Genomic DNA, 14,217 nt, shown 5'->3' on the forward strand with positions numbered 1-14,217 from the left:
CTGATTGCGTTTTCCACACCATAGTGTCCCCTTTCACCTTGGCATAAAAAATATACATTCTCATGTATACACCCTTCCTATCAGCGTTGACTTGAGTTGATTTTGAAATGAAATCCTTGAGTTTTACGGCCCACGGTTATGCCGGTTAGGCTAAAGGAGACGGTGAAGATGAGTAATGAATGAAATGGTGGAATGAAGAAAGTGGGAGGAAACGGGAGAACCCCGAGAAAACCCACGCACACGGTGTTTGTCCACCACAAAGTTCACTTGGCGGGGGCTGGGATCGAACCCAGGACCCCAAGCACCAGAGGTGAACGCTCTACCACTGAGCCACCGCGGCCCCCTTGAGTTGATTTTGAGTTTAATGTCCTTTTCAGTAGCGAGGCTATATGAGACGGGACCCACTGATTAACTTGGAATCCGAACCATATGAGCTCCCGCCGGGAATCGAACGCGGGTCTCTCATGCCAAAGGCATGTACACTATCCGCTTAGCCACGAAGGAGCTCTTCCTATTAGCGTATTCGTCTCCAAAATACTAGGTTTCTTTATTGCCACGTGTTTATAGTCAAGTGCTCCGATAGCACCCGGAAATGTATATTGTTCTTGCCACTCTGCCTTTGCTGTTTGAATATTACACACACCTCCGGAAACAATCAATTTTCAGATTTCGCAATAATCGCATCCATTACACTTGTAGTAGTCATAGACACAGTACTTTGAGCCACAACAGACTCCCCTGACATTCAGACCTGGAATCCCGGATCACTCACGTAAAGCAAGAAAACCCGCATCTTTTCATCATTACGTAGTGCATCACCCCAAATTTCCGTTGATTCTCCTAAAAAATGTTGTGCTAACTACTCTACATTTTCTTTCATAAACCTATGTTTTTTGTAATCTCCATTTGCAACATTTCTATGCAATTTATAAATTTTGCTACATAGCAAAACAATCATATACTCTGCCATATTTCGCACGGAGTCACCTATTTAGCTTGCTCCACAAATTTGGAGAAGTTACTAGCATCACAGAAGAGTCTTTGATTTTTATTGATATCAAACGCGTAGTAGTTACTCGGCTCGAGAATAGAGGTGTGGTTACTTCAAAAGGGCGGGGCTTCTTCGAGGTCAGCCGAGACGACTAGTGCTCAGTTCTCTTTTTATTGATACCAATGCGAGTAACTACTTCAAAATTGGGCGTAATGAGTAACTTCTCCGTTTTATTGATATCACCCTTTACCACTCTCTCTTTAGATAATTATTAAATAATGTTTACAAAAAAATGAAATGAGTTTTTTTAGTTTTACGTCCCACGGTTACGCTGGCTAGGCTAAAGGAGATTGTGATAAGAAATGAATGGAAATGATGGAATGAATAAAGTGGGAGAACCCCGAGAAAAAACACGAACACGGTGCTTGTCCACAAAGCCCACCTGACGCGAGCTGGGGTCGAACTACGGACCCCACGCACCAGAGATGACACTCTACCAATAAGCCGCTGTGTCCGCTTAATAATGTTGGCGACAGAACATGGCGTACCCTGTCGAACTCCCCTTCCAACTGTACTCTCCTCTGTCATTTCCTCCCCTATTCTAACACTTACTTATTGGTTCATATACAACTCTTCTGTCTTTCTATTCCAACTCAACCTTTTTAGAACTCCCAATTCATGTGGTCAAAAACCTTTTCAGATCAATAAATACGGAACACACTTCTTTACCTTTGTCTGTAAACCTTTCACCGATCACCCTTAATAATTCAATTGTTTCTCTTGTGCCCTTACCTCTCCTGAACTCAAACTGTTCTTCCTCAGGCTTTTCATTTCTTCTTCCATACCTTGAGTTCAATATTTGGAGTAAAATTTTTACTGCATGCAATATGGAACTAATAGTTCTGTAATCCTCAAATATCTCTGGATTAGGTTTCTAGCCATCGGTATCATGATCGTCTTCAGGAAATCATTTGGCCACTCTTCTGTTTCACATATTTCATTGCACAGTCGATACAATTCTTTCCTGCTCTTATCTTTCATTTTTTTTTTTTTTTAATGAATTCGATTGGTATATTATCTATTTCGATTGCCTATCCATTCCTAATCTCGGATTAAGCTTTTTCAAACTCATCCCAAGGAGTACTAAACCTTTTATCATCATCGCGTATTTCATTTTCTACTTTAACATCTAGGCCACACGGTCTATCCCTACTCTCATGTAACATATATTTCTCGCATTTCTCTTTGGTAAAATTCTTACCTTGCTCTGATTTTCCTTTCGTAGCTCGTTGTTTAACTTTGTGTACATCTTTTTGCCCTCTTCTGTATTAGCCTGTTTTCACGTCTTCTTTTCCCTCATTTTCTGAAGCATCTGTTTTGTAACTCATGGTTTGTTAGCCGTTTTGAGATAACCTAGTACTTCTTCTGAAACCTGCTGTAAGTAAAGTTTAACATGGTCCGACCGTCTGTTAGTACTTGCACCTATCCGTTTACTCGTCTGAGTATTTTTCTTCCAATTTTTCAACAAAAAGATTTCTTACTTCCTCGTTTTTCAACTCTTCAGTCTTAAACATATTGTTGTCTATTATTCTTCTGCCTACACTTTTCAGTTAAATATCTACTTTGGAGCGGACAGCACAAGGTTGTGATCAGAGAAAATGTCGGTCCCGGGAAGGGTCTTCGCGTTCTTTAAGCTATTCCCATACCTGTCCTGAATCATAACATAGTCTATCTGATGTCTTCGGCCGTCCATTGAGGATATCTTGGATCTATGTATGTGATCCAAGTATTCTCAATTACTAGTGAATTCTGTCTACAGTCTCTTTCCCCATTCATTCCTTTCGTCTAAACCATATTTGTCTATGACACTGCTTTTTTTTTTTTTTTTTTTTTTTTTTTTTTTTTTTTTTTTTTTTAAATACCAGAAGTGCCTTGAAATCCCCCATTACAGTCACGCATGCACACCTCTTCTCCTTGTTTATAATTTCTTCTACTTTCTCGTAATTTTACTCTCCTTTTCTGTCGTATGCGAAACGGTCGGTGCACACGTTTGTATCACTACTAAATCCTTCTTTTTTTCCTTTAAATCTTAACATCATAAATCTATCATCAACCAACTCTGCTTCACTACCTTCTCTTTTAAGCGCTTACAAAGAATTATTTAGAACAAAGAACAGCTACACATTACGACCGCCCATTTCATTACCTGAGTAAAACATTCTATACCCTTCGCTGTTCAACAACCCATTACTTTCCCATCTAACTTCACAAACTCCTATTAAATCTAGATTATTTTGTTTCATTGTCTCTTTAAGATTTTTTTAAACTTCCCTCCTAGTAACATGGTGCGTACATACGTCCCACGTCCCTATCCTAAATATTTTGTTCTTGTTTGTCTTTCTTTCTTTATCAATCTTCCCGACATTGTTACTTTCTGTTCCAATAGCCCTTCCCAAGATATCCCCATCCCGGAGATCGGAATAGGGGAATATTTTACCTCCGGAACCATATTTTGACCCGCGGAAGACCCTTGTACTTTGTTTTCTTTCTGCTGTCAGCAAGCTAGGGAAAAAAGAGTGGTGGTCCCGTTGCCTTCCACCTCGCAGTATCCCAGCCGTTATGACTTCCTCCAAACTGGCTACTGTAAAACTGCTGCCTTCTCCCAGAACAGTCGTTGTCTAGCTACTCTACAGAATAGATGTTTCATGTCCCATGGTTATGCCCTTTAGACTACAGGAGATGGATGATTAGTCGAGAGCTAAATTTATTATTTATTTCCAGCAATAATGAAAAGCTACGCATTTCAACAATGAATACTTTAAAAAGTTAAAAAAAAAAAAAAAAACTTTCTTTTTCACATACCTATACTTGAGAATGTACTATATCATTTTTTATTGTTATCCATCAGCTAGACTTTTAGTTTCTTTATTATTTGTTCTTAATGTCTTTTTACTTATATCTTACGCTCGGAACAGCCGAAGTAAATAGCCTATAAGCTAGAATGTTATACTTGATCAATACAGGGATGAATACCTATTTTTGGGCCACCATGTATATCTTCATACAACATGCATCCTTTAGCTTCTATTACTAATTAAACCCATCAGTTGTTTATACAACTGGTATTACTTTTAACCAACATTTTTCAAACTGTGTTGACTTAATCAAATTACTTGCTGAACCCTCAATCAATTTCTCTTTACATCTTAGCTTAAATGAAAGTAAAGTAAAGAAATGCTTTTGATCTGAGCAAATAATGGAGTATAATCGAGTATCCATTAGCCCTACTTCAGATTGAATATTCTGGTAAACACTGAGTACGAGGGTGGTTCAGCATGCTCTACCCCTGATACAAAAGGAACCCTTGCATGAAAACCAAACTAGTGTTACAATTCTATATAATTCCTTGCAACACTAACACATTTTTTTTTTTCAATCGGCCCTCTAGTGCTTCAGTCCCAGCAGTAAAAAGCTTTCGGTTGGTCCTGCAGCCTAGCTACAGTGCCCATAACCTCAAAATCTGCAAAAATGTCTGCCACAAAGGGCGTCTTCAGATTGGGGAACAGGTGGAAGTTACTGAGGGTCAGATGTGTAACAGCACGCATGGGGCACAAATTCGAACCCTTATTCATGAATTGCTGCCACCGCAATTTGGGAAATCTCAGCGTGTGCACTATTACAATGGAACACAGGGCCAACATTCCCTAGCGTTTCTTTTGGTGGTAGTAATTTGTCAATTAGGGTTGGAAAATAAACACCTTTAACTGTCTTTCCCTGGTCGAGATTATCAATAAAAATAATTCTCTCTCTCTATCCCAAAAAACAAATGTTATCACTTTGCCCTTTGATGGATGAACTTTGAATTTCGTGGGTGTAGGGATATTTCCATTGCTTGTTTTGGTGTTTACACTCAGGATTGAAGTGGTGAACCACATCCATTGTGACAAATCTCCGCACAAAACTTTCGTTTGTTAGCCTTGATGATCAGTAACAGGTTCTGACTCGTCACACAAAATGTTCTCTTTTGGTCGACCATCAGCATTCTTGGGACTTACCGTGAAGAGAGACTTTGATTAATTTAAGTTTATGAATAATTAAATGCACACTGTCAGTTGAAATGCTACATGTCTCTGTTATATAACAGTAAGTCACTCGTCTGTCTGCCGAAATGATGTCATGCACTTTTGTCATCATTTCTGGCGTCGTGCAGTTGCAGTTCAGGCCGCCATTACGGTCATCTTCATTAGTATGTCGACCACATTTAAAATCACGACACCATCGTTTTATTAGGTTACAAGAGGGGCTAGAGTCCTCAAGAGTTCTCACCATATTAGCATGGATGTCTTTGGGTGCTACATATTTCTTCATTAAATATTTTACGACTGCTAGGAGTTCTGTTGTCATTATTTTTCCAACCAGGTTACACTTCTTGTTGCTAAACAACTTGTAAACAAAAGTAAATTCTTCAAACTTACTTTGATAACGGTTTCAAGTATATATATATATATATATGATGAATAAAATTACCAATGTACGCCATAACTAGAACGGGACAGGAGCGGATCATCTTAAACCACCCTCGTAATTGAGAATAGATATGATATCGGCTGCTTTTTCAGTTTCAACAGAGTTACCGATAGATATCATGATTCACTGATGCTGCTTCCCTTATTATGAAAACAAGTCAAGTAACAACTCGAAAGTCAGCGTATTATCAATGGACTTAACTTTATTGTTGTCACCAAAAGGTATTACAAGAGGTGCTAAATCCATATTTTTCTTAAATCTAATTTAATTTACTTTCTAGAAAATTTCAACTCTGAAAAAGTTTACAATTCAATGAAGAAAACTTTTATTTTTATTTTATTTATTTATTTTTTTTTTTTTCACTGGCTCCTCCAAGGCCGGGTCACCCATTACACATAAAAGAGAAGCAGCACAAATGTAGGATGATGAACACCTAAAACTATGCTATATTAACTAATCATAATGTATTTTCGTAGTGAGGGAGTATACACATAGTAGAAGGACAATTTAAAAACGAAAGAAATTCACTGGCAATGTAATTCTTGTAGCAACGCTGTTTACCTAACCCTCGCACTACCTAAGTATCTTTTGTAATGCGTACTACTAAGAGGGAGGGTCATTTTGTACCCAACTATTAAGATTAAATGTATTTCGCAAAAGAAACAAATTACAAACTCTCACAAAAATCTACAGTGACTGAAGTGAATAGTATACAGAATAACAGCTATTTATTACAGTGTCATCTAGAAGTGACTTCTCTAGTCAGTCCCATCTCCTACCAACGGGGAAGGGGGTAGTTTTTGCCCACCAACTTAAAATAGCAAATTTATAAGGCATACTAACGTTCAATTTGCACCACCGTAAGGTATACGCTTCAGTTAAACATTTTGAGCAATATACATACAATTTGAAAGAAACGATTAGAAGTGTAATTATAAAACACATGCTGTGATGGGCACAAAGTACTCCCCACCCCCATTGGTAATGCGAGGGTTAATGAATCAAAGACAACAACAAACTTTATTGAAACGTCTACGATCTTTTCTTATTGTTGCCTGCCGGTGCTTAGGGTTCTTTCTCTCTCCCAACCCCACCTCTTCCCATTTCAAACAAAACTGCCTGTTACTTTATAGAGTTTCAACAGTGTGTTTACTGCAAACTACTACTCGAAAAACAATCCGATCACACTCTTCGTAAAAATGAAACAAGTACATAAAGGAAGTTACTTACTACATTATTATTATCCTCTGTTTCAAATTCTCATTTGAAATAAGTGATGAACACAACATCAGCGGAATAATTTCACAGCTCTACTATTCTCTTAATCTGAAAAAGAAACACGTACTAATTAGAAGTAAAGAAATTTTGTTTTTGCTATTTTATTTCTACGTTAACTGGAATACCTCTCAAAGAAAAATAAAAAGAAGATATTTAATCTGTATTCAAAACCCAAAGGTGAGTTAAGTCACGAAAATATAGGGTGGTAGAACTCCATAAATGATACAAGGGGTTTTAAAGTGGAATATGTCGGAAACTTTCAATATTATTTGTTTGTGCTTAGAATGAAACAGAAACTTGAACATTTAATTTTTCATATTCGTAATCTTAGCTGGTGGCGACATCTGATAGCACAAGCCTAGTTTCCAAAATGGCGTCTATGCAGCAGAAAACATTCTGAGTAGTGCTCTTTTCTTATTGCACAGTTTGAAGACACCAGTTGCCTATGTAAAGGTAAAAGTACAGGACCTCCAAGCGATTCTGATGGAACAGTGGAGCAAGATAGGGCGACTTTTGTACGTAGCCCACAGAAATCAAAACGGTGCGCTAGTTTGTGATTTATTTTTCTTTGGGAACACATGAAAGTGTATGTCCCTCCACTACCAACAACTTTGGATGAGCTCCAAGATCGCATTACAGCTGCATTTACGACCATTAGTAGGGATATACTAGAGTCCGTGTGGGACGAATTATAAATTTGTGTCGTGCTGAAACGTCGGACAGATTTTGTTGATTTGCATGTATCATTCGTTATTGTATGTGTTATTCATTTTCTTTTTTTAAATACAGCTCTTTCAAACCAGATGAATAATTTATAATCACCCCGTATAAATTTAGATTGTTTATATCGGTAGCAGTCACTTTCATGCAAAAACACGCAATACTTTAAAATATCAGATTAAGATAATCCCAAATCTATCATTAACCAAAATCGGCAAAATTCTGACTTGTGTGTTATTGGCTCTCGAGTACAGAAATAATATGATTAGTTAGCAAACTGTTTTCACATTTTTCTTCTTTTTTTTTTTTTTTCAGCAAGGAGGTTGTAGTGTAAGCGTGAACCGTCAATTTTAATATAGAAATCCAACTACATGCATTTCCACCGAAAAAATGTTGTCAGGCGTCATTTATCGCTTCAATTACCTGATTCCTCGTTCTACAGCTCTTGCACGAGCTATACTCTTCAAATTATGCCGTAAATTTTAGATAGGGTTTAAGTCCGGCGAATTACCGGGCCAAGGAAGTGATATAATATGCCATAAGAACACAATATATTCTTTTATAACTTTAACACGATAATAAAAAAACAGAATTGCCTTGAAAACTCAAGGGTTGATCGTTGAATAAATCTCTTCCCGAAAGGTATTATTTTAGTCTGAAGAATTCGTCTTTAGAACTTCGGTTTTAACAGTACACGCAGGACTAAGTGTGCTTCACCAGACATGCAATACGTCTGCTGGCACGTGAATCATTTCCGTAAATGTTGATTTTTAATCATCACTGATCAATACTTCGCTCATTGTTTATTAGTTTTAGCCCACTACACACCCATTGTACGTTGTTTCTGTGTAAGGCATCGCACACCCGGAAACAAATTTTGCTAAAAGTTTTGCTTACTCAAAAACTATTACTTTAACAGTAAAGTGCGTGAGAATGAGTTTTATGACGTTTCAAACCTACGTCAATGTCTTATTTTTTCTCTGACGATACTGTTAATTGTAAAATACGGGTTCCGGATGTGACCAATATATATTAATTTCCGGATGTGACATCTTTGTTCTGTGCGCTTTCTTTCTGTTAATTTATAAGATTGGAAAATAATTTGAAGTCTGAACGACATAAACATTCGAAGCAAACCCACCGCAATTTTTGAGGGTACTCATTACAAGTGTTTCATATGGATTAGCTACGGATGGGTAAAGATTTCAGGTCTCCTTCGGAATTAAATTAATTGACAAGTTTCAGAGCAATATTAACGTGAAATAGGTTACATGCTTGGTTCAGTTCTGTATGGTAGGCTTACTGAGAGTAGCTTAAAACTTGTACATCACAGCAACTTGGTCCTTCTTCGTAGCATCCCACGGCAAAGGATTAGTTGACGGAGTTAGCGGGACTGTTAAAAGATCAGTTTGTAATGCTGTTCGTTCAAAAAAGTACAATATTGATGAAGCAAATTATTTTACGGCATATGCCAATGAAGTAATGAGAAATGTTTGCTGCATTCTGGTTGCGAAGGAAAAAAATCAAGCCTGCAAGCCAATACTCAACGAACGCCGGAAGAATATGCACCCAATTGAAGGTTTGAAGTCACTCCGTGTGTTCTACAGTAATGACAAAACCTCCCTTACTTTACGAAAAACGCACCCAAAACCCTTGTTTACTCTCGTTTTCCCATCCGAAATGTTACGACTTTGGAACTATCAGATTCTAACGACGAGGCAAGCGATGAAGTTGAATTCTGGTACTGAAATAAGTGAAGAGGATTTGCGGGCAGAAAAATTCGTGATGGTAGAATTGTATATTGTCAAAACTGACACAAAGAAAAATTTATGTTTGCACTTGGTAGTCGGGCATGTCTGAAACGAAAATGATGAAACTGATATTTCTTGAACCTTTTGGAGGATTGAAATATACAGCTGGTAATAAAGAGTGGGTGGTTTCTTTGAAATTAGAAAAATAATTTCTCCTCCGCAAATTGAAATGCAAGGCTTACAGAGAGTGGTGTATACTTTTACGAAAGTTCCCGTGTAGAATATTGTACTACAGAACACAGAAACTGCCATTTTTATGATGTCGTACCTGTGTAACACAACAACGATTTAACAATACAGTGTACGACAAGTTTAATATTTAGTCATTTTTCTATGAATAAACTGATAAACTAGTTAAAGGTCCTTAATTAGTTACTATTTAAAATGTACTTTTTTTTTAATAATACATAAGTCAAATTCACTGAAAAGTAGCTTCAGTTTATTGAAGAGTTAATTTTCTACAGAAGGCAATTTTTAACGATCTTATATGTGTATTTCAAATTTGATGTTAAAAGAAGATTGTGCTTAAACCTACTTTTAAATCGTTTGCTCAAACTCGTAGGTATGTTTGTATTAAACAGAATTAACTTGTAAGGTCTTCTCAGAGATCACACCCGGAACCTTTTTCTATTTTTTTAAGAGGAAAATGTAAGCATGCTTTCTTGAAAATACGTACATCACACGAAAGCTTCAAATCTCCTCACTGCTCTAAAGTGTGAATATTCACAGATTTTTGCGATTGAAGAATGGTATCTGTGGTTTGACTGCCAGTGTGCCCTGAACGCACTTTTTTCTTATATATACGAAATTATATCTGAATTGAAAACTGACATTTTGAAGACGGTAGAATACAAATATTTTGCCATTGTAATAACAAAAGCTAGCCTAACAGTCCTAGATTTTTTTAAAAAAATATTTAGCTTTCAAGTGTCAGACGGTCACACCCGGAACTCCTGGATTGGCCGTACAAATCGTCAGCATGAAAGATGGCTAAGATGAGGAGAATAGTAAAATGTAAGTCCTTTTCAGATTTGTAAGTCAAAGTGTGCATGAAGTGATTAATCACATATTTTTGCATCGTGAAAGCAATGGTTTTCCACAATCATCGTTTACACCTACACTCACCATCGCTGACACGCCTGCTCCCTACGGACGCAACCCTTCGTGACCCCCTGCTGCACTCCTGCCCTGACTAGGTGATAGCATTAGAACTTTTTAGTCGCCACCTAGCACATGTTGATTGTTTTTGCACAAGACCTCTTAAAGTAAATCTGCACCGGGAATGCAAGTGCACACCTCAAACATGATTGCTGACGGTACAAAAAGTGAATTCAGAGAGAAAAAAGTACATATTTCAATAATTTATGTATGGATCCGTATAAATAAACTGTACGGGACTGAGCAGACGGGAGTACTACTTAGGCAATAGAACTTAGGAGGTAGACATAAAAGTAGTAGAAAGTTTATATTGGGTAAAAGTACATTTTTTTTACCGCTGAATGCTTGGTAATGACGCTTACAGCAATTTACTGAAGGATGGGCAACATCAATACTTTGTATCCTTCAGCTGGCGAAAGCATTTCTGATATTTGACGTTTTGTGACGTAGTGCCCAATTCTTATTGTAATTGCCACTACTGAAGCACGAATGAGAGTTTTAATCACGGGCGAGAGGTTACGTAAAACGTGGATAGAGGTACGGTGCACTGATGTCTCGTCCAAAGTGGCTATGGTTAAGTATACTGCTAGCTTTTGCGCATGCGCAAGGATACCAACTGGCAATGCTAATGTAAATTTAATCCCTCAAAACGTTACTTATGCTTCACTACAACTTTATTTTAAAGAAACAAGAGAGAGACGATTGGTAACATATGTAATACACGTATTTGTATCCATACGGTGACTGCAAATAGTGTACTACTCTTAGTACTACTCGCCTGCCTCTGCTTCCTCCATTACCTACACTCTACGCTGGGTCACGAAGTAAGTTACTAAAGATATGCCACATTGACTTGATCCCTAGTCTTCTGTAGTAAGCGCTGCTATCGGCTGAAGGAATTCCACTCGTTTTCTCTCGCTTAGCAACAGCTGAACCCTTATTGGCTCAACAGGTGGGTGTGTGAGCTTTAGTTCGCATTTTTCCACGGCTCAAGAGATTTTGGCAGCACAATACGTGCACGAATAGCTAGTAGACCTGAATAGCAACCATCGCAAAAGTAGTTGCTCCTATACAACAATTGCTGCTTAAACTCCAGTACTACTCACTGTAAATATAATACATTTCTTAAGAAAAGTTTGGCTTAACTGTTAAAACTAATGTTATTTTGTCATTTCTCTCTATTAAAAAATAACTTTTCGAGAATTGTGTTTCATTCGTTATCCTAAGATTGATCCAATAAAAAGAGTACTAATGACGTCTAGTTTAGCAATTTTGAGATATTACTAAAGAACGTGGACGAGCACATTAAAATTATTTAAGTAAAAATAGGAAATCGAAAACGTTACATTCAATTTGTGTCCTATAGAACAGCGCTCATAACTAAATACTCAGTATTACTCGCCTGCCTCCGCTCAATCTCATTCAATGCTGGATCACTGAATATCTCACTTGTACAAACGTATCTAGTGAAAGTATATAATAAACAATGGAATAATCAGATTTATGGCATGTTTGCTGTCTCTACGATAAAATTTGGCATTTCTGCCGTATCGCCGGACCACTTTGAAAACTGAAAAAAGCTTCAAAGTGTATCGCATTCGGTTATATTTTGTTGCATTCCATTAAGTTACGTTAGATTACGTTACATTACGCGTGCAGTATTACTTTAATACGGATCTATAGTATAAGTATTAGTAGTAGTAGGAAAGGGTTAGAAGCCCGGCAGGGGATCTTTGGGTTCTGCTCTCGACATGAAATGGGCAAATTAAAGACTTGCCAATTTTTTTCTGTACATTTTACAATTTCTGGATCCGCATAGTACAACAAGTGTACCTCTCCGCGAAAGAGCCCATCCGCCTCCACATAGTGCCGCTAACATAATCAAAAACAATGAACAAATACAACTACTTTCTTAACTTTTACTATCCCTCTTACCTCCCTTGTACCAGTGTTGTCAGATTCAGTATAACAGACTTTCCTCTCAAAGCCCTGAAATTTCCCGATCGGTTGCAAAATTTCCCGCCAAGAAAGAATATCAATCATTAATCAATTAATTAATCATTAATGATTAATTAATTTATCATTATATTAATAACTTCAAATTAAAATCAAAAGACTGAACAATCAGCAGAAGTACATCCTTCCCTGAGGGAGGAGAAATCTATTACAGGGCCATCCTTCTATTTTTATCTATATTTATTTGATATAAATATACATTGTGTGTGTGTGCTACTTCCAAGTATTATATCCTTCCATCCTTCCCCTCACTTTATCCTAACATTCAGTGAATGACTGATCATAAATACAGTAAGCATAGGGCCATAAACACTCCCTCCCTTCTATCTTCTCGCAAAAAATGGATATTAGCGCGATTAACAATCAGTTTCATTTGGTTCAGTTTATAAACCCGTCTTCCTGTTCTGGTTCTTTTGACCTTCAAAGAAGCTTCCAATCCATGTATTATTCCATGTACAAAGAGATCAAGATTGGGAGTGAGAAAGAGACAACATGAAAGGAAGAAAAGTTGACAAAATTTCCCATTTTCAACCAGAATTTCCCACATTCCCGCCAATGCTAAGAATTTCCCGTATTGCGGGAAATTTCCCGCCATCTGACAACACTGCCTTGTACTCATTCTTTCTCATAAACTTATTATTAAATTCTCCAATTGACCCGGTAAGTTTCCTAAAACTGGTCCTACGGTACGGTACTTAACCCTAAAATTTCCACAAAGAAACGTCATTTACAAATGTTGCATTAATGTACATATTCATAATTTGCAAGTAAATAAGTTTCTGAAAAAAATACTTTTTCTTCGTGAACTATTACCTGAAAATTTAGAAGAAAAACTGTATCCCTAAACGGAAACAAACTTTTGGCCTGACAAACAATTAATACACAGTTTATAAATACTACACACCTAACAGTAGTAAGTTCATCATAGCCAATATACAAGCAAAATGTTCTGTGCTAAAAGAGAATTCAAAAATATGTCACATGTCAATCGATGAAATTTTCCATGCTCGTCTTTCGTTTTTATATACCTAAGTACTTTTCAGTTTAATTAAGAATATTTATGCCTACTATATAACAATGGCTCTTTGTACATAATTTTAAACCATATACAACAATAGATAAATTATATGTAGTGAATAGAAAGTTCGTCTTTATACAGCAACAGATGTCTGCCTCTGGAATTCCACTTATGTGACACACGTAGACACCGAACTTTCGTATTTTAAACCGTACATAAGTTTGACAACCAGTTATTACACTACAATTCATATCTAACAAGTCCTATACATATATGTTGGGCAAGTTTAATTATAATTAAACTATCTAACAAAAATATAATTCATAAATTCTAACGTACTCTTTTCCTTACGACATTCAAGAAAATACATAGGATACTTTCTGGACACCAGAAAACATCTGACTGTGTATATGCGTGCAAAAACACTAATATAGAAAATTGCCCATTCCATTTGCCACAAAGTGTTTCATTCCATTGGACACTCTCCGTAACGGTATGCGTTAACGGAACAAAAATTTGATAATAAGCAACAATCTGCATGACAATCATATATAAACCTTTTGCATTTTTCCGTTGCGTTGCTGTACGCAGAATTATGCGAAGACCAGTACGAAATGAATCCCACGCCAAACTTGACCAAAGTTTGAAGATCGCAACACAAAAAATGCAATAAGCAAATTTAAGTGCTATGCCGATCA

The 14,217-nt window shown here is 37.0% G+C and overlaps 1 protein-coding gene across 5 annotated transcripts in view; it reads right to left on the bottom strand.

The window, feature by feature from the left end:
• The window catches only part of LOC145690016 (tudor domain-containing protein 5-like), a 124,918-nt gene extending 110,926 nt beyond the window's left edge, over positions 1–13,992 (bottom strand). For 3 of the 5 annotated variants that reach the window (XM_081764500.1, XM_081764496.1, XM_081764499.1), the window contains exons 1-2: positions 13,859–13,992; positions 6,749–6,844 (exon numbers count right to left, since the gene is read on the bottom strand). The gene's annotated coding sequence lies outside the window, so the exon portion shown is untranslated. Of the gene's footprint in view, positions 1–6,748; positions 6,845–13,314; positions 13,334–13,569; positions 13,716–13,858 lie in introns of those variants that run through there. The other 2 variants (XM_081764497.1, XM_081764498.1) reach the window with 2 other exon arrangements.
• Between the last annotated feature and the right edge of the window lie 225 nt (positions 13,993–14,217).

This window comes from Thermobia domestica, chromosome 7, assembly GCF_964235325.1.
Source record: "Thermobia domestica chromosome 7, izTheDome1.hap1.1, whole genome shotgun sequence".
NCBI classification, from domain to species: domain Eukaryota; kingdom Metazoa; phylum Arthropoda; class Insecta; order Zygentoma; family Lepismatidae; genus Thermobia; species Thermobia domestica.